The sequence below is a fragment of the Salmo salar genome, chromosome 03 (genome assembly GCF_965601325.2).
Source record: "Salmo salar chromosome 03, fSalSal1, whole genome shotgun sequence".
Taxonomy (NCBI): Eukaryota; Metazoa; Chordata; class Actinopteri; order Salmoniformes; family Salmonidae; genus Salmo; species Salmo salar.
The window spans coordinates 66,668,335-66,692,401 of record NC_138293.1 but is presented as its reverse complement, the minus strand read 5'-3'; the positions used below and the strand labels follow the sequence as shown (position 1 = coordinate 66,692,401).

The following is a 24,067-nucleotide window of genomic DNA, read 5'->3' as shown; positions in this document are numbered from 1 at the left end:
TCCTGCTGCAGGGGAAACCAGTGAACCTAGACATCAGTGTTTGAGATACCTTAGACACAACATCGTCTTGTATAACTGCACTCAGTCACATGGACACATGGAGACGCACATACATATACAGTACCCTGAGTGTTCAAAACATTAGGAACACCAATATTGAGTTGCACCCCCTTTTGTCCCCAGAACTACCTCAGTTCGTCGGGTCATGGACTACAAGGTGTCGAAAGCGTTCCACAGGGATACTGACCCATGTTGACTAACTTGTTTTAACTGGGCCCTCACTGTTTCCCACGCCAATGGGTTTGGAACAGACACAGCTGTATTTGCGCTACGGACAACTGTTCACGTATTGACATTTCTCTGACATATTTTGGGTCGGATCTGGTCCACCTCGGAAACCCGAATCGGATGGGGTATTGATTTTGCAAAAAATTTTGTGGGAATTTCACAAATCCAATTCGATTTGGATCTAAATTTCCGGATCTGAGATGACCTCTACTTCACACTACCCCTCTATCACATTAAAGTTGTTGTATTAGCATCAAAGCACCAGACAGACACAATCTTACCTCTGTGGTAGGAATCTCTCTCCTCCTCCTAGCTAATCTCTCTCAGGTTTTAGAGCAGCCAGAGGGTTATGGGTTATCATTGTCCATCATAGTCCCACGCTGGGTAGGACCCATCTCTGCTGTGATCGGATGCCTTGTCGGGTTCCATTTTTGGCCTGTCTAATGGTGTTGTGAGTATACTCGTTGAGAGCTCTGCTAGCTGTCAGGAGGATTGTTCCATTCTGCACTCCCTCCCCTTAACGCCTCCTCCCCCACCCCGGTCCCTGACCACAGGTTATCACCCTTGACGCCAAGCGCCAATAGTGTCTCTGCGGATACTGACCCATGTTGACTAACTTGTTTCAACTGGGCCCTCACTGTTTCCTGCGCCAATGAGCTTGGAACAGACACAGCTGTATTTGCGCAACGGAGAAGTGTTCAGGTAGCCTATTTCATGGGATCAGCCAGTGGCGGTTCTAGCTTGTATGGCTCCCAGGGCAAACCCCCCTTCAGCAAAAAAACCAAAAAACCAATTCTCCATTAACTGTAATTTTTATTCAGACATTTAGAACAACACAAATAAATAATCATAACATTTCAAACTATATAAATATAAAAATATATACAAAAATAAGAGACTCAAATATCAAAAAGAAGTAACAAAGACAAATTGTCACGTCCTGACCAGTAAAAGGGGTTATTTGTTATTGTAGTTTGGTCAGGACGTGGCAGGGGTGTGTTTGTTTAGTGTGTTTCGGGGTTTTTGGTTTATGTTCTATGTGGGTTTTCTAGTTTGTCTATTTCTATGTTAGTTTTGGGAACGACCTCAAATTAGAAGCAGCTGGTTATCGTTGCTTCTAATTGGAGGCCATATTTAAGTGGGTTTATTTTCTCTTGTGTTTGTGGGTGGTTGTTCCATGTATAGTCTATGTACCTTACAGGACTGTTTTCCGTCGTGCTTTTGTTCAGTGTTCATTTCTTTAATAAATCAAGAAGATGATTCACATCCCCGCTGCAGTTTGGTCCGATCATTACGACGCTTATGACACAAATAGAAACAAATGTGTTGATTTGGCCATCTAGCATCAATACATTACCCATCCCCCAACACTGTCAACCAAGAGTCAAGACTAAACAAATTCACCTTGGTGGTGTGCAGACTGCTTTTATATTATTCTTAATGATTTTGCAAAAATGCAACAATGTCTGAAACTATATATCCAGAGTTATGAATGAATTGTTGTTTATTTTGTAGCATTTTGTGGTGTGACTGATTTGACTAATTGCATTAGTACAGTACAAAGTTAGAGGTGCGCTATTTGATAGATTCTCCTGCTCCCCCTACCTCAGGCTTCCAGTGGGGAGACCGGAGGTCAACCTACCCCCGCCCCATCTCGTACTTCTGAGTGGGAGACCTTCTTAGGCAGTAGCCGGCCTAGCTCACAAACTAGAATCAGGGCGCCCACTCCGACAAGGTTAATTGACCCACAGTCCGACACGGTGACATGATATCATTGACGTGACGTGCAAATGAGCGATAGAAAACCGATTGCACAAATGTCACCATTCCTAATTTTTATGTGCGGGCGCCCCATGCCTTCCTCGGCAAGATGCCGCCCCTGGCGGCTGCCCATGTTGCCTATACCTAAATCCGCCACTGGGATAAGCAATATGTTGCTATTTCACACCGAGGTTACTTAACCTCAAGAAGGAGAGTGTTGGAAAGATTTTTCAAATTTAGTGAGGAACTATGGTCATTCCCAATTCATGTACAACACTCTGTTGGCTTTCTGTGTGAGGTGACGAAAAAAAATACTTTGAGAAGCTCCGCAGCTCATAACTTGTGGTGAGTTAAAACTTCTTATGGCTTGGGGGCAGTATTTCGACGTCTGGATGAGAAGCGTGCCCAAAGTAAACTGCCTGTTACTCAGGCCCAGAAGCTAGGATATGCATATAATTGGTAGATTTGGATAGAAAACACTAACGTTTCCAAAACTGTTACAATAATGTCTGTGAGTATAACAGATATCATATTTAACAGTAGAATAGCCAGGCCTTGAGGAGTACCAATAGCCACCAGTCTAATAAATCCATTTAACTAAAAAAGCCTGGCCTCATAGAACCCCCCTTCGTGCCAATGTCATTTGGTTGTGTTAATGAAGGTGTTCGGTAACAGAATACAAAATGTAAATATTTGAAAGAACATAACATTTTCATTAGTGTATGTTCCTGTAGGCTATTTGGTAAGCTCCTTGTTTCTTTGTTAATGCAAATACTCATCCCCATGCTGCGAAATGCATCTTGCTGTGTCGCATTATTATTATTATTATAGGTGTAGTTTCAATATAGTTTAGGTTTAGTTTGGACAGGCCTGGTGGACATACAATCTATGCGCTTCTGGATCAAGCAATACATTTTCTGACTGATTATAATTTGCATTTGGCATCCGATGTTTCTTATGACGTATTTTAACATAATAATGCATTCATTTAGCAATTAATTATTTATTATGGAATATTTATACAATTGAAATATCAAATGGTCAGAATGACCGTCATGGACATTCTAGTAGTTATGGAATTCCGGCACGCTGAGTGTTAACGTTCACTGCCTGCCTGTGAAGTCAGACATTCTGCTGGCATGCGCAGTAATAAAGCTGCATTTAAAAAAAAAAAAATTCAGATCCATTTGGGTCTGATACAGACCTGACCCAAATTGGATCTGATTCTCTGACATATTTTGGGTCGGATCTGGTCCACCTCGGATCCGTATCGGATGGGGTATTGATTTTGCAAAAAATGTCAGATGGGAATTTCACAAATTCAATTTGATTTGGATGTAAATTTCCAGATCTGAGATGACCTCTACTTCACACTACCCCTCTATCACATTAAAGTTATTGTATTAGCATCAAAGCACCAGACAGACACAATCTTACCTCTGTGGTAGTAATCTCTCTCCTCCTCCTAGCTAATCTCTCTCAGGTTTTTAGAGCAGCCAGAGGCTTATGGGTTATCATTATCCATCATAGTCCCACGCAGGGTAGGACCCATCTTTGCTGTGATTGGGTGCTTTGTCGGGTTCCATTTTTGGCCTGTCGAATGGTGTTGTGAGTATACTCGTTGAGAGCTCTGCTAGCTGTCAGGAGGATTGTTCCATTTTGCACTCCCTCCCCTTAACGCCTCCTCCCCCACAGCGGTCCCTGACCACAGGTTATCACCCTTGACGCCAAGTGCCAATAGTGTCTCTGCGGTATCAACACAAATGCAGTGAGATGGAACATTAAAAAGATGTCTGTGCAGGAAGGAAGACAGATTTATATCTCAGCAGGACCATTAGACACAATGCAGTGTATAAAGTCAGGAAGCAATGGGGCTTGCAACATACATGATAACAGGCGTACAACATACAGTGCCTTTGGAAAGTATTCAGACTCCTTAACATTTTGTTACGCTACAGCCTTATTCTGAAATGGATTAAATAAAAACAATTCCTCAGCAAAAACAGAAATACCTTACTAACATAAGTATTCAGATCCTTTGCTATGAGACTCGAAACTGAGCTCAGGTGTTTGCAATTCCATTGATCATCCTTGAGATGTTAATACAACTTGATTGGAGTCCACCTGTGGTAAATTACATTGATTGGACATGATTTGGAAAGGCACACACCTGTCTATATAAGGTCCCACAGTTGACAGTGTATGTCAGAGCAAAAACCAAGCCATGAGGTCGAAGGAATTGTCCGTAGATCTCCAAGACAGGATTGTGCCGAGGCATCTGGGGAAGGGTACCAAAAAATGTATTCAGCATTGAAGGTCCCCAAGAACACAGTGGCCTCCATCATACTTAAATGGAAGAAGTTTGGAACCTTCCTGAGCAATCGGGGGAGAAAGGCCTTGGTCAGGGAGATGACCAAGAATCAAATCAAATGTATTTATAAAGCCCTTCTTACATCAGCTGATATCTCAAAGTGCTGTACAGAAACCCAGCCTAAAACCCCAAACAGCAAGCAATGCAGGTGTAGAAGCACGAAGAACCTGATTGGAGCTCTTTCAGAGTGACAGAGTTCCTCTGTGGATATGGGAGAACCTTCCAGAAGGACAACCATCTCTGCAGCACTCCACCAATCAGGCCTTTATGGTAGAGTAACCAGATGGAAGCTTCTCCTCACATGACAGCCCGCTTGGAGTTTGACAAAAGGCACCTAAAGACTCTCAGACCATGAGAAACAAGATTCTCTGGTCTGATGAAACCAAGATTAAACTATTTGGCCTGAATGCCAAGCGTCATGTCTGGTGGAAACCTGGCACTATCCCTACAGTGAAGCATGGTGGTGGCAGAATCATGCTGTGGGGATGTTTTTCAGCGGCAGGGACTGGGAGACTAGTCAGGATCAAGGAAAAGATGAATGGAGCAAAGTACAGAGAGATCCTTGATGATAACCTGCTCCAGAGCACTCAGGACCTCAGACTAGGGCGAAGATTCACCTTCCAACAGGAAAACGACTCTAAGCACACAGCCAAGACAACGCAGGAGTGGCTTCGGGACAAGTCTCTGAATGTCCTTGAGTGAACCAGCCAGAGCCCGGACATGAACCTGATCGAACATCTCTGGAGAGACCAGAAAATAGCTGTGCAGCGACGCTCCCCATCCAACCTGACAGAGCTTGAGAGGATCTGCAGAGAAGAATGGGAGAAACTCCCCAAATACTGGTGTGCCAAGCTTGTAGCATCATACCCAAAACAAATCGAGGCTGTAATCACTCCCAAAGGTGCTTCAACAGTACTGAGTAAAGGGTCTGAATACTTATATAAATGTGACTTTTCTGTTTTTTATTTTTAATAAATTAGCAAAAATGTCTAAAAACCTGTTTTTGCTTTGTCATTACGGGATATTGTATGTAGATAAAATAAAAAATGTTTTTCCTCAAATCAATTTTAGCTGTAACCTAACAACAGTTGGAAGCTACTGTACATCCTACATAGTATCTACAGCAAGTATTGCCATGACGTAGTTACTGTTGACTCATTATAGAGCTATAATAGATGCACACACAAACACACTATGGTATGGATCTATAAAACAAAGTCTACAGCCGCAGAAACTAAACACAACTCACTCAAAACCTCTTCCTGTCAGACAGACAAACATTTGACTGGATAAGACAGAGCTACGCTGAGGTCGGTTTAGTTTCAGTTAGAAAATAAAATAAATCACAGTTTAAAAAACAACATTAAATGCACTAAGCATTATGTGGGTTGAATGCTGTAACAGAGAATAAAACTAACAAAAGTCCAATGATGGTAGTGACTGCCCATTACTGCTTATCACTTACTAACCATCATTTTATTCACATTACTTTATTACAATATTTCAGTTGTTGTGTATATTACAATTTGTTTTAGGCCTATTTGATGACTACATTATTTCACTGTAAGTCATTATCTCATCTCTATAGAGCTGACAGTCATATTTTAGTTGTTCTTCAATGTAAATAAGGCACATTTTATGACTGCTGAATACCAACTAACACACTTAGATCATGTACACTACATGATCAGAATTATGTGGACACCTGCTTGTCAAACATCTCATTCCAAAATAATGGGCATTCATATGCATACGAACTATTTGCATACAAATCTGTAGATGCTCTACAGACGATCAGTAACACTTGTATATCACCCTTTCCCAGACAGCTTTTTCCAAATCAAATGAATGACAACCCCCCCAGTCTCTACTGTACCTCAGTCACAGCTCATCCAGCATTACACACAGACACCAGCTACACTCTCTTCTATAGCTACAAGTCATTACATAGTGGAAACGGGCAGGGAAGGACAAGCCCTCCACAGCACACTGACTAAACAGCCCCAGCCAGCCAGTTAGCCACACGCTGAGCGTAGCTTCACAGTCAGGCTGCAGTGGGACTGAATTCACTGGTGATAGCAGGTGGCAGCAGTGTGTCTCTGTTCTCTCTCCACATCCCTGAGCCCCAGGGCTCCATCCATGACATGAAGTGATTTCACAGCCATCACTGCAGCATTGATTGCCCTCAGTCAGTTCCCAGGGCAAGGCAGAAGCAGAGCATTCAAGTTCACAAAAGGACCAGGGGCAGAAACACTATTTGGATCTGTAGATGCTCTACAGACTATCAGCAACATTTCAACTATCTACTAACCCTAGCTTTAACCCTAACCTTAACACATATCCTAGCTAACCCTTATTCTAAACCTAACCCTAGCAAGCAGTTGCTTATCAACAGATAGTTTGTTGATAGTATGATCCTCTGTAGAGCATGTACAGATGGACCAAATAAAGTGTGACTTTAAAAACTCAGCTAGGTGAGTGGTCACAGAGCAGAAGACACGAGCAGGACTCATCCTAAACCCTAACTGCTGTCACTGCATAGATAGGGCTTTGAGTTCCATCTGCAGTCACAAACAGAAGGGGGTTTTCCCCATAGGGAAAATACATACAACATTAACAACCCAATTGTGAGGTGTAAATGAAATAACACTAACTGCTACATTAACCCAGGGTCGAAGAGAAGAGAAGAGAAGAGGAGAGGAGAGGAGAGGAGAGGAGAGAGAGAGAGAGAGAGAGAGAATCCTCCCCTGGCCTTCTTCCTGTCTGGTGTTATCTCCTCTAGATGGCTCAGTGTTGACAGGCAGGCTGATAACACCCACAACCACACAGCCATGCAGCCAGGGCTGAAACCCACACCAAGAGAAAAAAACACAAATAGCAAGACTGAATCGCCACACATTAACATGTGTGCTAGTGGACCAGACACAGATACACACAGACACCTAAAAAATGCCAAAAGAACAATACTATCACTCACACAGACACACCAGCATAATCGTATCTATATGCATACCACTTTGTGGAGCTGGCTACAGCGTGGGCTGACTGATTGTGGGGGAGTGAAACTCAGGCTCAAGAGAGAAGAGGCTCCATCGTTGAGAGACTTGCACTGTTCATATGACCGCCAGGCAGCTAAATGAAGAAAAAAAACAGAGAGGAGAGAGGAGAGAAAGAGGCGGTGGTTTTGGGGGAGGGTGAGAGGCAGAGAGGCTGTTTCTGTGTCGCTCTGTGACTTGTACTGTAGAGAGGCCGGACGGACCAGTGATATGAGATGGAAGCCTGCAACATCTCAGTTTTAAGCTTTAAGAGGAATTCCACAGGGGAACTTAGTGCACATTTGGAGAAAGATGAAAAAAAAGATTGTGGAAAAATGTCTTTGTTGCTTGTTATGTGTAAACTTACCAAACCATGTCCGAGACATACACATTCACATTCCTCTGGCTCTTCACTGGGACGTATTGTTTAGATTAGTTATAGTGAAATAGTAGTCCAGTAATGTTCATTGAATATTTACATGCGTTAACACTGCATATCTATAGTAGTAGAGTCAGATTGTCACAGCTGTCGTGGAAGAGAGAATGGGACCAAAACGCAGCGGGTTGCGTGCTCAACATATTTATTATAAAAAATGCGAACACCACGGAAAAACAATAAACAAACTAACGACAGGAACAGAGAAGCAGGCTCAACAAAAGCAGTGCTCTCAAACAACTACCCACAAGTGACAAACAAAACACACACCTATTTATAGGACTCCCAATCAGAGGCAACTAGAAACACCTGCCTCCAATTGAGAGTTCAGCACCCAACCTACACATAGAAAAACTACCCTAGAACATACACATAGAAATATAAACATAGACCAGTGACCAAAAAAACCCCGTAATACATAAATAAACTACCCTCTGCCACGTCCTGACCAAACTACAATAACAAAATATCCTCTATACTGGTCAGGACGTGACACAGATAGGCACTAGCGTAGCCTAGTGGTTTTAGCGTTGGTCTAGTAACCGAAAGGTTGCAAGATTGAATCCCCGAGCTGACAAGGTACAAATCTGTCATTCTGCCCCTAAACAAGGCAGTTAACCCACTGTTCCTAGGCCGTCATTGAAAATAAGAATTTGTTCTTAACTGACTTGCCTAGTAAAATAAAGGTTAAAAAAATAAAATACTGATGCAGAAAAAATAACAGAAATATATTTTGTTACATACTGTGACTAGACATCAACTTCTGTTTTTTTGTTACAGAACTCCCTGGAAAGGCACACTGTTTTTAGCTTCAAAGACAGAATATCTTCCTCTCCCCCTTGTCATATGGTGTGGGGATTTGTTAAAATCTTGCTGAAGCTGGCAGATTATTGAGGAAGTGTAAAAAAAAATAAACACTGAATGATGGGTAATCTTGTAATTAGGGATTAACCTTCCCCTCATCAGCAGATGACAGTTTGAGCACAGCCTCTTTTGGGGGTCTAGTTTCTGTCTGCACAGTTCGGTCAAGAAGCAATGTTTACTTTCAATGGATGGATATGTGCTCTGTCTCCCTCTCCCTCCCTCTCAAGGGACAAGTGAAGAGGGGCATCGTGCAGCAGAGCCACCCACATGATCGACAGCCCCCCCATCTACCCAATGGGAGGGGCAATGCATCAGAGGGGGTGGCGCCTTTGAGGCAATTACTGTAATACATTTACCCTCAGACCATTCCTGTCAACCCGTCCCATGGGGCACAGTGCCAAATTATTCATATTCTTACGTCACACTATTCTGCATATTTCTCTTTCATCCGGCGTCCTGATTTAAAGGGACCACATTTCCCTCTACATGTTCCCCCTCCTCCTCTAGTATACTTACCACTTACCACAAAGATCAAAGCACAAGGGCACAAAGAGCTGATTTAGAACACATCTGGAGCAGACATGTTCTTATAGCTCCGTATTAAGGCCTCATTACGCCATATTCTATATAAAGGAACCACTCTCTGGTTTGAGGCTGTTCATGACACCCTGAGCTGTCTTAACACCACATCTTATCAACACTCAACGTTCACAACAACCTGAGCAGTTATACGTCGCTCAAGAGATCACAGTAACTAGGTTTCCATCCAATTGGCGACAGATTGTTATGTGAATAGACTAACATCAGTACAAAGTAAATATGTGAATTTCCCCACCAGTAGTGTGTTTCAACCAAACAGACTTGTTGTGGATAAAAATCAGTGCGATGACATTGTTTTTTTGCTCGTACCAAATAAAATTCTAAAAAGTTGAATGGGTTTCCATTACATTTTTCTCTCCCGATAGTGTTGTCACAAAATGTTTTGTTAAATAGCAAATGTTCCTTCTCTAGTCTTGGCACGTGCACTCTAGCCAACCGCTCACAGACACAGTGAGGTTAGGCTAGTCTACATGATGAGATTATTATGGATAAGAGCGAGAATATTTGTATTTGTCAAATGGCGGTCAAGCATCGATCATCATGTCACCAGAATAAGACCCTCAACATTTATTGGAAAGGAGTATCAAGCTCATCACCGTGCACTTTCACCCCCCTGTGAAGTTCATCAAAACTTATTTCATCTGTAGCCTAATAAACTGCATGGTTTCCTGAGTCGTTGTGGGAGGAGCTCACGCCATATCATTGCATGACTCCAAGATTACTTTGATATGATGGCTATTATATCCATATTTGCGCATAAAAGGTGTTTCCACCTCCATTTCTCGCATAATACATTTTACAGTCACAAAATTATCTGTCTGCATTTAAAAAATGTACCGAAACCTAGATTCCATCAAAGCTGTCATGATTTATTTTTTATAAAAGTTATGACTTTACTTGCATAAAAACTGTGGACGGAAATGTGGTTAGTGTCACAAAGGAAGTGTGGTGGTAAAAGATAACAGTAGGCTGATGTTCTCACGACACTAAGACACGTACACACTACTGGTAAACCACAGAGGCAAGGCTCTGAATATTTACACTCAGCCGGGAGGTCTGGGAGGGGGGACGACGACAAGGAGCTCTGTTCTGCTGTTGGACCTGAACATAACCGGTTGGTCTGGATCAGAACCCTTTAGTTTGGAACAATGTGTTCCATTATGGGTCACATATGGAACTAACAGCTGAGCTCAAGGGAGGATGAGCTGTGCTAGTTTCAGCAGTACTGCTATTCTCACACATCTCTGTGTTGTTGTTTAACACAGTCAGGTACTCCTAAATGAATAGGCTTTGACTGCACATTCACCTTTTCTTTGTCCCGGCTCCTATTCTGACCTGATGCTAGGACTTGGACTCCAACCCTACTCCGGTTCTGTTCTATTGCCTGGCTAGGATACTGTGTGTAATGAGGGTTTGGGATAGCGCACAGAATCAGCATGCATGTGATCTTGCATGTGTGTGTATGCATCATATTAATGAATGTAAGCACTATAGAAGCGGATTCCAAATGCTTTGACACATCTCTGTATGTGTGTGCAATATTAGTTGTGTTTGTGTGTGTGTACACAAATTGGTGGTGAGAGTGCAGGCAGTGACTGTGACACTACAAACTGCATGCTTGTTCCTCTAATGTTCCTGTGGTCTTTCTATGCATCAATAACAGCAGACTGTCACAGGACAGAGAGCTGGGAGGCCACAATAGAGGAGAGGGGGATGGTGCCAATGAAAGAGACGAGAAGTGTATAAAAAAACATGATATCATCTATAGGGGTGAACAGAGGGGGACAACGCAGTTCTGATTGCTTTTAGATTCTATTTAGATGCTGCATTGAAGCCTTCCGTATTTTATTAATACGGACCTGTATTCAGAGCTTTGACGTCAGAAAAATACATGGTTGCCTAGTGAGAGAACACGCTCTACAAACATTCAACAAAGTTTTAAACAGGATTACATTTTCTTAAAAATACTAACAAGAGCTAGCCAATGTGTCTCCTGAAAAACAACAAGGATATTTCAACATCCAGAGACCTCCCGAGCACTGACATATAAGAGCGCCAATCCCCCCTGAGACTGGACACAAACTGAAGTACTCATGTAACATACAGTTACAGTACATGGTAAAAGCAGACCACATACAGAGGCAGAGTGAGCTGTACGGAAACAACCCAAGAGGTTGAGTTTCAAGTCACATGCACAAGTACAGTGAAATGCCTTTCTTGCTAACTCAAAGCCCAACAATGCAATAATCCACAACAATTTATTACTAGAAGAATAATATATATGAAATACACAATAACATAAGTAAGTAAGCATACTATATACAGCAAATATTTAAAAAGTCAGTTCCAATACCATATTTACATGTGCAGGGATACTGGAGTGATGGAGGTAGATATGTATAGGGATAAAGTGACTGGACAACAGGATATAAGATAAACAGAGTAGCAGCAGCTTGTATGTGAGTGGGTGTGCAGAGTTAGTATAAATGTATGTGCATATTATGTGTGAGTGAGCGAATGATGGAGCGAGTGTTTGTGTGTGTGTTGGAGTGACAGTGGGTGTGAGGGTGTAGGGCCCTGTGAGTGTGCATAGACAGTGCAAATACTGAAATCAAAGTTAAATAAAGATACAAGTTAAAGTCCGTGTAGCTATTTGTCAGTCGTATTGCTTGGGCATGGAAGTTGTTCAAGAGCCTGTTGGTATCAGACTTGATACACTGGTACCTCTTGCCGTGCGGCAGCTGAGAGAATTGTCTATGGCGTCGGTGGTTGGGGTCTTTGATGATTTTCCGGGCCTTCTTTTCACACTGCCTAATATAGAGGTCCCGGATGGCAGGGAGCTCGGACCCAGTGATGTACTGGGCTGTCCGCACAACCCTCTGTAGCGCCATGCGATCGAGGATGGTGCTATTGCCATACCAAGCAGTGATGCAGCCATTCAATATGCTCTCTCTCTCTACATCTGTAGAACGTTTTTAGGATGAGGGCCCGTGCCAAACTTTTTCAACCTCCTGAGGGGGAAGAGGCGATGTTGCGCCTTTTTCACAACTGTGCGTTTGGACCATTTTAAGTCTTTAGTGATTTGGACAACGAGGAACTGTTTACCTGCTCCACTGACGTCCCATCGATGTGGATGGGGGCGTGGTCAACCCCCCCCCCCCCCCCCCCCCATTTCCTGTAGTCCACGATGAGCTCCTTGGTCTTGCTGACATTGAGGGAGAGGTTGTTGCTCAAGCACCACAATGTCAAGTCACTGACCGTCTCCCTGTAGGCTGACTCATCGTCGCCGGTCATCAGACCTACCACCATCGTTTCATCAGCTAACTAATAATGGTGTTGGAGTCGTGCGTGACCACACAGTTGTGGCTAAACTGGGAATACAGGAGGGGACTAAGCACACACCCCTGTGGGGCCCCTGCGTGAAGGGTCAGCGTGATGGAGGTTATGTTGCCTACCCTCACCACCTGGGGTTGGCCCATCAGAAAGTCCAGGATCCAGTTGCAGAGGGAGGTGTTCAGACCCAGAGTCCTAAGCTTGGTGACGAGTTTGTAGAGGATAATAGTGTTGAACGCTGAGCTGTAGTCAATTAACCGCATTCTCACATAGGTATTCCTCTTATCTAGGTGGGTGAGGGCAGTGTGGAGAGCAATTGAGATTGTGTCATCTATGGATCTGTTGGGGCAGTATGCCAATTGGAGTGGGTCTAGGGTGGCTGGGATGGTGGAGTTAGTGTGTGCCATAACCAGCCTCTCAAATGATTACAGAAGTGATTGCTACAGGGCGGTAGTCATTGTGGCATGAAGAATTAGAGTTCTTAGGAACAGGGATGATTGTGGTCATCTTAAAACATGTGGGGAATTACAGACTGGGACAAGGAGAGGTTGAAAAATACTGTGAATATGCCTGCCAGCTCTTCTGCGCATGCTCTGAGAATGAACCCTGGAATACCGTTGGGGCCCGCTGACTTTCAGGTGTTGACCTGATTAAAAGCCCTTCTCACGTCGGCCTCAGAGAGTGAGATCACCCAGTCCTCTGGGTCGGTGACAGCCCTCACACCCGGCTCAATGTTGTTGTTGTCAAAGCGTGCATAACATGCATTGAGTTTATCTGGTAGAGAGGCATCATTGAGCAGATCACGGTTGGGTCTTCCTTTGTAATCCGTATTAGCTGTAGCTCCTGCTCATGCAGCGGGTGTCGGAGCCTGTGTAATATGATTCCACCTTATTCCTATATTGTCCTTTTGCTCATTTGATGATTCTGCGGAGGTCAAAGCGGGCCTTCTTGTACTTATTCCTGTCTTCCGCCGTAGCATCAGGGTTGCCTGTCTTCCGCCGTAGCATCAGGGTTGCCTGTCTTCCGCCGTAGCATCAGGGTTGCCTGTCTTCCGCCGTAGCATCAGGGTTGCCTGTCTTCCGCCGTAGCATCAGGGTTGCCTGTCTTCGGCCGTAGCATCAGGGTTGCCTGTCTTCGACCGTAGCATCAGGGTTGCCTGTCTTCCGCCGTAGCATCAGGGTTGCCTGTCTTCCGCCGTAGCATCAGGGTTGCCTGTCTTCGGCCGTAGCATCAGGGTTGCCTGTCTTCGGCCGTAGCATCAGGGTTGCCTGTCTTCGGCCGTAGCATCAGGGTTGCCTGTCTTCCGCCGTAGCATCAGGGTTGCCTGTCTTCGGCCGTAGCATCAGGGTTGCCCGTCTTCCGCCGTAGCATCAGGGTTGCCCGTCTTCCGCCGTAGCATCAGGGTTGCCCGTCTTCCGCCGTAGCATCAGGGTTGCCTGTCTTCGGCCGTAGCATCAGGGTTGCCTGTCTTCCGCCGTAGCATCAGGGTTGCCTGTCTTCGGCCGTAGCATCAGGGTTGCCTGTCTTCGGCCGTAGCATCAGGGTTGCCTGTCTTCGGCCGTAGCATCAGGGTTGCCTGTCTTCCGCCGTAGCATCAGGGTTGCCTGTCTTCGGCCGTAGCATCAGGGTTGCCTGTCTTCGGCCGTAGCATCAGGGTTGCCTGTCTTCCGCCGTAGCATCAGGGTTGCCTGTCTTCCGCCGTAGCATCAGGGTTGCCTGTCTTCCGCCGTAGCATCAGGGTTGCCTGTCTTCGGCCGTAGCATCAAGGTTGTCTGCGATGGAGCTATGTGCGGTAGCCCTGCTCTTTAGTTTAGCGCCAACCTCAGTGTTAATCCAGGGCTTTTGATTGAGGAAGCAGCGAACCCTGACCGTGGGGACAACGTTGCCGATGCATTTTCTAATGAAGCCATTGACGGAGGTGGTAAGCTCGTCGATGTTAATCGGTGGAGTCTCAGAACATATTCCAATCAGTGCTAGCAAAGCAGTCCTGAAGCATACCCTCTGATTCTGGTGACCATTTCGGATTCTGGTGACCATTGCAAATCTCGGGTACTTCTGTCACGGCTGTCGAAAGGAGAAGAGGACCAAAGTGCAGCATGTGTCGTTCCACATTTTATTTATACTGTGAAACTATGCAATATATAAATACACTGAATTAAAAAATAAAAAATAAAAAACGTGATGCAAAGATGAACACATACACAACTCAAAATTAATCACCCACAAAACCCAGGTGGAAAAACCCCTACTTAAGTATGATCTCCAATTAGAGACAACGAGGACCAACTGTCTCTAATTGGAGATCACCCCAAACAAAACCCCAACATAGAAATACAAAACTAGAACCTAAACATAGAAATAGAAAACATAGAGAGAGAAAAAACCTGTCACGCCCTGACCTACTCTACCATAGAAAATAACATCTTTCTATGGTCAGGACGTGACAACTTCCTGTTTCAGCTTCTGCTTGTAAACAGGAAGCAAGAGTACGGAGTCATGATCTGATTTCCCGAATGGCGGGGGGGACATTGGGAGGACATTGTATGCTTGCTTATGGGTAGAATAGCAGTGGTCTAGGACTTCCTCCCCTTGTGGCATTGGAGACGTGTTGATGGAAGTGGGGCATCGTGTGTCTTAGCGATGCTGAATTAAAATTGCCGGAAACCAGAAAGGCGGCCGCTGGGTGTAGGGTTTCCTGCTTGTTTATAGCCTTGTACAGTTCGTTAAGCGGCAGTTTATTATTTTGATTGGCCTGAGGTGGAATGAATACAGTAGTCAAAATAACAGCTGAAAAGATTTGGGAGTTTGGGCCATGCGACGACTATTTCACTGCCTTGCAACCTCTCTAGAAGTACATTGAGGGAACAGTATATGTGTGTATGTATGGTATAATATTGTGAGCAGGTCTGAAAGTACTCTGTCATGCTGTGGGGGTATGGTTTCGAGGGCAGTGAGAGAACGGCTACTTGACTTTGACCGGGAGCAGAGAGATGATCTCACAAGGGTTACAACATTTGACCTGTTGTCACGTTTGGTTGAGACAAACATCGTCCATTTCAAATTGATCTGCCAACTCCTATAAAGCATTCTGAACTGTTGCATGACCTCACTCCAGTTCAGTTACTTGTGGTGTATGTTTTTCTTTGTGCAGTTCCCTTAAAATCCAATTTCAGTATGTCAGTCAGTTAATGAGAGGAAGTAAGCCAGCCAATACAGAGTCTGTCAGTCTGCCACATCCATCTTTATTCATAATCACACATTAGAGATGTATCTCCAATATGTTGTTAATGGAACAGACCTTTCAGAGTTCTAAATCTCAGTAAGCGGGTCCAACACTGCTCTAAGAACTTTAATCTGAGCTTCTCCCACTTGAACAATCCTGAAAGGCCTGACTCCAACTCCTTGTCTCCCTCCTTCTCCCTGTGGGGGGTTGAAGAAGCACAGCTTTTCTTCCAGCTGCACAAACAAAGCCAGCTCAGAGTAACAATGGCTGCCAGAATAGAGGGATGAGGAGGGTGGGTGTCGAGGGGGGTTCCAAACCACACATCTCCATGTGTACCTGCTCCAACATCACTGAAACATGACCACTGACTGGGATTGACCAGACACCAGGAAACCACAATCTGACCACATTGATTAACCATACAGCTGTAGCAGGAGCTCTGAGCTCATTCCACTCCCTCCCTACCGTAAATCACAGTAGAATAGTGTTCGTACACTGTACAGTTTCTTTCTTCGAAAGCCACAAAACCAAAATGAAAATGTTGAGGTGGTTTGTTATTGTTTCATGTGCCATGGATGAAAGATCCAATATTGCAATCCAATAACCTTTCTTAGCCTAATTACGTGGACTGGCAGAAAGTTTCTCTAAGTATATGGGTGGTCCACAGTGAAGTTAACAATACTGTATGATACAGACATGCCTTTATCACAACTGTGCAGGATGATTTGAACCAAATCCCTTTAATGATATGTCAGGCATGCTGGTATGTTGGTGAGGGTATTAGGGTGCGTAGCCATGGATACGTTTATGGTTAAGTGACTAGAGAAGACGACAGATGTAACAGGACCTTTTAAAGCTGTTGGATTTGGGTAAGGAATTTAAACATCATCCTGGACTGAAATATCCCAAACCTTTTCCCTCCTCCAAATGTCTGCTCAACTAAATATTTATAAAGTATTCCTGAGATCACATCTGACAGTGAGTCCGGGTGTGTTAGACAGATTACGTTTTGAAATAGTTTCATGTGTGTGTGTGTGTGTGTGTGTGTGTGTGTGTGTGTGTGTGTGTGTGTGTGTGTGTAAAATGTTGGGAATGGGAAAAAAGCAGAGCAGGCCATATATTTCCTGATCGGAGACACTCCCAGTTCTTGGCTGTGTATCAGAAAGCTACATGTTGTCAGCTGTTTGTTGCAGCATGTACTTCTGTAACCTGCGAACAGAAGGCACTTATTTTTCTACAGCTGCCACACCCAGGAAAAGTGTTTTAGGGAGATTCTCATTTGGGCAAAAGACCGTCCTCTCATTGACTTCTCCTTCCTCTCTCCTCTGTGACCCAGTAAAACCGATAAGTGGTCGAGTGTTAATTCGTTAGTAGGCGAACGAAGGAGGCTGCTCCCCTCCTCGATTACCAACTTCGACAGAGGATGCACAAGAGTATCCACACCACAGGAGGTTGGTGGCACCTTAATTGGGATAGACGGAATTGTGGTAATGGCTGGAGGGGAATGGTCTCAAATACATGGTTTCCATGTGTTTGATGCCATTCCATTCACTCCGGTAGCAGACATTATTATGAGCCGTCCTCCCCTCAGCAGCCTCCACTGATCCTCACGGCAGGTAGTGCAGGAGTGTTTTAATACCCACCACACCCCCTTTGAGTGAGCAAATGTTTTCCCGAAGGAGAAGAGCATGCACACATTTAAAAATGATATGCTACTTATCCTTTTATCTAGAAAATGTATTGCACTAACTACATTTGTTTTGATCACTTTATACATTTATTTGGGGATCCACCCCTGTAAAGGCATTACACACATTGACTGTATGATACATTTTTAGTCAGTGCTGCAGCTCTTATCTGTAAGTAGAGGATTGACATGTGACGGTTTCCTTTTAACCCAGCCTGTACAAGCCAGAACGTTGTTGGCTATTTGGCATGCACCCGTTGTTCCCTTCTCTGATCTTTCTGATGTTTGTACTCCTTTCCAAATGGCTGACTAAAGTAAAGTGGTTGTGTGTAGTAGACAACAAGAGCCTTCAGCGTCCCTAATGAAAAAGACTTCTCACTGCTCGTATTAGCGGCCTCGCTCTCCCAGGATTGGAGCTGAAACATGAGCATCCTTTAGGGACGACCCCACCCACATCACCCTCCGACTTCAACCCCCCATGTGACCCGGCTTCCGACCTGGCCAAGAAATAATCCCACACATCCAGTTCCCACCACTGAATTATCATGAATTTATTTATCCATCCGTTTACTTTCTACATTGGTTTATTTATTTGCCCATTGATTTGTCTTGCATTTCTCACGCGCTACTTCTCCTCGCAGTCTTCCTCCATTCAGTAGGCTTTGGTGACCCTGGGGCTCATGGGGGATGTTCAGTTCATGAGGGATAAACTAGTGACTGAGCAGGGAAGAGGCCAGGGTGGGTAACAGGACCCAGAGACCTCCTGACCCCAACATGATGATGTCATGATCAGCTGGATTTAACCAGAGAGCAGTCTGACATCATGGAGTTTAGATTCACTCTATATGGACTGCTAAACCCCAAAACATGTATCAGAGCCAGAGCATGAGATCCAATGAATCCCTTTAAATCCTTTTTTTGTCTTTAACAGTAAGTCTGCCTGGTTACACTGTGTGGATGGTTGACTGTTGGTGTGTTGGAGCTGTTAACAGCAGCACTCCAGGACTCTGTCACTTGGGCCAGAGATGAGAGTGTGTGAAGTGAACGTATGTGAAGAGGGTTGGCAGAGGTCAGTTGTGGCGGCGGCGTGGCGGGTTTTGTTCTAGTGTAATGAGCCGTGAGGTCACATGGTTCCAAAGCAGACGGCCAGTCGCCTGGATCAGGTTATATCTATCTCCAGCCTGTCGGCCAGCCCCCCCTCCCCCCCGTAGCACACCCCCACAACATCCCCATCTCACACCTGATATTCTTCTCCACCTACATACACTGAGTACACCAAACATTAAGAACACCTCCCCCCTTTACACTCAGTACAGCCTAAATTCGTCAGGCATGGACTCTACAAGGTGTCAAAAGCATTCCATGTTTTTGGCCCATGTTGACTCCAATGCTTCCAATGACTCCAATGCTTAGCGGGATGTCCTTTGGGTGGGGGACCATTCTTGATACACACAGGAAACTGTTCAGCGTGAAAAACCCAGCAGCATTTCAGTTCTTGACAGAAACCAGTGTGCCTGGCACCTACTACCATACCCTGTTCAAAGGCGCTTCAATCTGTTGTCTTGCCCATTCACCCTCTGAATGGCACACATACACAATCCATGTCTCAATTGTCTCAAGGATAAAAAAAATCCTTCTTTAACCTGTCTCCTCCCCTTCATCTACACTGATTGAATTTGATTTAACAGGTGACATCAATAAGGGATCATAGTTTTCACCTGGATTCACCTGGCCAGTCTGTCATGGAAAGAGCAGGTGTTCCTAATGTTCTGTATACTCAGTGTATGTCCTTCTCCCACCCACCACCCCTCTGAAATGATGTTATCATGGAGAAATGTTTGCTTGTCTTTATTTGGTGTTTTTTGTCTGTAGTGGCTCCCATCTGAGCATTCAGTTAGTTTAGCGCTCTGTTGCCATTGGTTAAGCATGAGCTAATGTCATCAGGAGCTTTTAACATTTTAGAGAGGCTTAACGACCAGCACACTGAAGAGAGTGAGCTGAGGAGAGAGAGAATGATGGATGGGTGTTTTTATCAGGGTAATAAAACACTAGTTCCTCCTCCTTATCAGCTTATCTCTGTGTTTCTCTCCATGAATAGATTACCGACACTCTCATTCTGTGTGGGTGCGTCTGTGTAAGGTGTTTTTGCATAATGCTATTCTTTCAAAGAGCAGAAACATGCAGGGTGCGTTTATGCTTTTCATTGTCAACGTGACCCAAAACTGTGCTCCTAACAAACACTATTTCATTCATCTTGGCCAAGGTGCAGAATGGGTCATAACCACACCATAACAGACATCACAGCAGTCACCTACATCCATACAACCCAGATAATCATGACATATCCTGTTCCACACATCTTAATCCACATATTCAACACGCTGAACTGTACTGTCAAGCCGTGTCAGAGGAAGAGTCCAGCCACCCAAGTCATAGACTGTTCCTCTCTGCTACCGCACGGCAAGCGGTACCGATGCACCATGTCCAGAACCAAAACCACCCTGAACAGCTTCTACACCCAAGCCATAGGACTGCTAAATAGTTAACCAAATATCTACATTGAACCTTTTGCACTCTCTTTTGACTCATCATATATGCTGCTGCTACTGTTTATTATCTATCCTGTTGCCTAGTCACTTTACCCCTACGTATATAAACATATCTACCTCAATTACCTCGTACACTGTATAATAACTCTTTTCCCCCCTATTGTGTTATTGACTGTACGTGTGTTTATTCCATGTGTAACTCTGCGTTGTTGTTTGTGTCGCACTGCTTTGCTTTATCTTGGCCAGGTCGCAGTTGTAAATGAGAACTTGTTCTCAACTAGCCTACCTGGTTAAATAAAGGTGAAATATATATATATTTTTTAAGTACCCCTGCACATCGACTACATACTGGTACCCAGTGTATATAGCCAAGTTATCCTTACTCATTGTGTATTTTTTCCTTGTGTTATCATTTTTTTCTATAGATTTTTAACTGTTTCTCTATTCATTGTTGGAAACAACTAAATCTGTTGTTTACAAAGAATGTGACAAATAAACTTTGATTTGATTTTGTAGTCAGTTAAGACCTCAGCATATAATACATGTATAGTATGACAGATAGGTTAGCCTAAAGTATGGTTAGCCTAAAGTAACGGTGTGTAAAAGTGTGCAGCAAGTAGGTCAGGGCTTTTACAATAGAATTATGAACAGTTTCTTTATCTTTTAAGATAAAACTGAACAGTGTTGCTAAAATATATATATATATATATATATTAGCCTTTATTCTTTTTGGAACACTTGGAAACATGTTAGAATGGAAATTTGGTTTAATCCACCAGACACTTGGGACCCCGATCCCGCGGACGCTCACCAAGCAGCTCCGCTCTGGTGAGATGGTATAATGGAGCCTTTTGTTTTATTAAAACATCCTTTCAGGACAATGCGCCCTTTACAGTGACGGATGATCGAACCTCGACAACACCCGAGGGGGGCACAGCGGGTCTTGCAACCGCTACAAGACGTATAGGAGCCCCCTGCGAAGCTAAAGCCAGGGGACCACAGCACACCCCCCTCGACAAACTACAATGCACATAGAGCAGCAGTGAATCCGCCAGCAGCGGGCACCGTGGCATGTTAATATTTAATAGATCATGTTACTCATTAAACACAACGTTCCAAAACATCTGTTATTCTCGGAGAATAAAAACAATATATTTATTGACGGATCATTTTCTGGTTGTTCGATTAACCATATAATGTACAACCTTGAGGAATGACAATCCTGGTTATCATTCATGCTGCCCAATTCTAATATCATTAAGGTTACTTAAACATTCATGTGTGATTAGATGTCAGTGGTTACCGCTAAATACGTGCTATAGGTCTTTGGGTAGGTTAATATAACATAATAGGTTATATCTTCCCAAAGTGGGCGACATTCATAACCGCCCTCCCTCGTGTGTTGCAGACTCGCACATTGTTCATTGATTGATAGTTTCTTTGTTTTTCCAACAACGGCACGTGAAAAGTGTACACTCGCCACAATTGTACAATTTGGCTGGTAGGTCTACACATGAAGCCACTTACCCCATGTGCGAAGTCGGTGGGTGCAGCGAAACCAGTCGGCCGATGTAATTGTCGTTGTTGTAGACAAAGGTGTAGCAAGTGGCTACCTATCTCCAAATCAAATGCATTTTCAAAAGTTCACCTGATTTGTGAGCGCTGTCTTCTTCTGGGTCGAGGGTAAGGATGACAATCAAAAGTTCCGATGACGACTGGACAGTGTTGCTTGTCTAGTCATAGGTAAATCCATAGCTGGAACTACTCTGCCTCAAACAATATATATACTGCGAAGACTGAATGATTCCCAATACAAAAGACTTTAAAGACAATGCCTAAGACTTTTCGTTAGGCTCATACTTTCTCCTTTGTTGCTCTATTCCCAGTGTCCGTGTGGTTGTTCGTTCTCTAACTCTGAGAACAACAGCTCCACCGGCTATGGAACAACAGGGAGGCGCGCGCACATTACGCGCCGGTCACACACATATTACTCCCCTCAAAACCACTGTCGAAACGACCTACTACAGAATAGGAACACCAGTCCCATTGGCGGTTAATGGTTTTCACTTATTATGTTCAGATAAACCCTCTACCTTTATTCATAGTCACTAATTAGACTTACAGGATAACAAATTGCATTTTCATTGTGAGTTTCTCTCTCCAGTGTACACATGAAGCCCAGATGTTTTCGTCCATAATGTTCCACCACCTCACTTCCGGAGCCCTTGCGCTCCCTGGATGAACGTGAGTCCAGTGCTCCTCCAAATCTAAACTAGCCTGAGATCCGAGGAGTCTTCTGACTGACTGACTGACTGACTGACTGACTGACTGACTGACTGACTGACTGACTGACACTACAGTACTACAAATACTGTCTCTGGCATACAGGCTATTCATATACTGAAGAATTTCAGTGTTTCCTGTACATTATTTGTAATTAGATTTTACTATAAGGGAAGGGGAATGTATTTGCATTTCAACTTTGATATGGCTCATAGCAAAACATGTAAATAAGCATTGAGTCAGTTGTTCATGTTGACTTATTCTTGTTTTTGTCTTTAATCAATACATCATGGCAATTGGTCTGTTGTCAGTCAAGAAGGTATAGGGTAGAGGTGAGTATGGTCATGTTCTGTCAGTCATTATCAAGCCAGAATTCCAGCCTAGCTACTGTACCGTACCATTACATAAATGTATTGGTTTTGTATACGGCAGCCAGAGACCACATGACACATTACACACATCTTGGTGGCAAATGAAACTAGGTAATGAAACGCACACAGATGAAACATAAAGTCCATAAACTGTCTGTCTGCTTTCTCCCCCTGTGTTGGTGAGTGAGTTGAGAGTGAATAGAGCTGCATAGTAAGAGGAGACAGGGAGTGATTGGGCAACCCCCCACCCACCAACTGTAGACATCCTTTCCACCTTTCTTCCTTCCACCTCTCCTCCTCCACCAGCTGCGTGGGAGGTGTTCTCTCAGAAGCAGGGTAATTGTGAAATTTCTTGAATAGAAACACACTGTATATTTGGGAGAAATCAAAAAGAGACTCAAAGTAAACGTTCCATTTCTCTGGAAACTGAGAGAGGCTCTTCAACATGTGGGCGTACCTACCCTCTAAGGCACCAATGCTTTTCGTACCTCCATGTCAATGACGTACTCCACTTAAGCGTTGGCAGTTTGAATGGACAGTGAGTAATCTGGATGTCTAGCAAGCACTCATTATGGACTGACTGCACATTGTTAGGGAGTTTATGATGGGACAAGACGTTTGAGAGAGAGTGCACTGCAGAGCCTCACAGAGGAGAGAGGAACCCCCAACCTTGCAGCTCCCACTTAGCTCAGGGGAGGGGTCAAGAGCCCTGACCTCACTTCCTGTTGGGGCTACTCACAAGCATTCCATTGTCTGTGAGAATGTGACTGGGCTCTTGAGACTCCCCACATCTGGCAGCTGTTATTACGGCCCCTGCATGGTGAAACATCTGTCGATGTGCCCTTGAGCAAAGCGCAACCCTAATTTCTCCTGTAAGTCACTTTGGATAAAAATGTCTGCTAAATGACAAAACAAATGTAAATGTGAAATGCCTTTCTTGTAAGTGAACATGGATTGTTGTGACGCAGTCTGTGGTTACCTGACTTGTCTCTAGCCCTATGTAGTTATGTGAAAGTGAGAGAGAGCGAGAGACAGACAGACATTTAGAGAAACAAAACCATTTCTCATAATGTCTAGCAAGCAGACCTGGGCAGAAAAAGTTGTATTTTGTAGTTTATTAGAAAACACCAACTTTTCAAATACTCGAGGTTGTCCAACAGTAGTCAGATATAGAAAATCAACTACGGGCAATTATTTCATTTGATATTCAAATAAAAGTCTCAGAAAAACAAATCACTTTTGAAAGTATTTTGAATACCTCTCAGA

The 24,067-nt window shown here is 44.0% G+C and overlaps 1 protein-coding gene across 2 annotated transcripts in view; it reads right to left on the bottom strand.

Annotated features, from left to right (window-relative positions):
• LOC123723726 (sphingosine 1-phosphate receptor 2) overlaps nt 1-22,432 on the bottom strand; it is a 32,438-nt gene extending 10,006 nt beyond the window's left edge. Inside the window, exon 1 of one of the 2 annotated variants that reach the window (XM_014193381.3) lies at nt 21,796-22,432. The gene's annotated coding sequence lies outside the window, so the exon portion shown is untranslated. Of the gene's footprint in view, nt 1-21,674 lie in introns of both variants that reach the window. The other variant, XM_014193380.3, reaches the window with a different exon arrangement.
• Nucleotides 22,433-24,067: the final 1,635 nt, after the last annotated feature.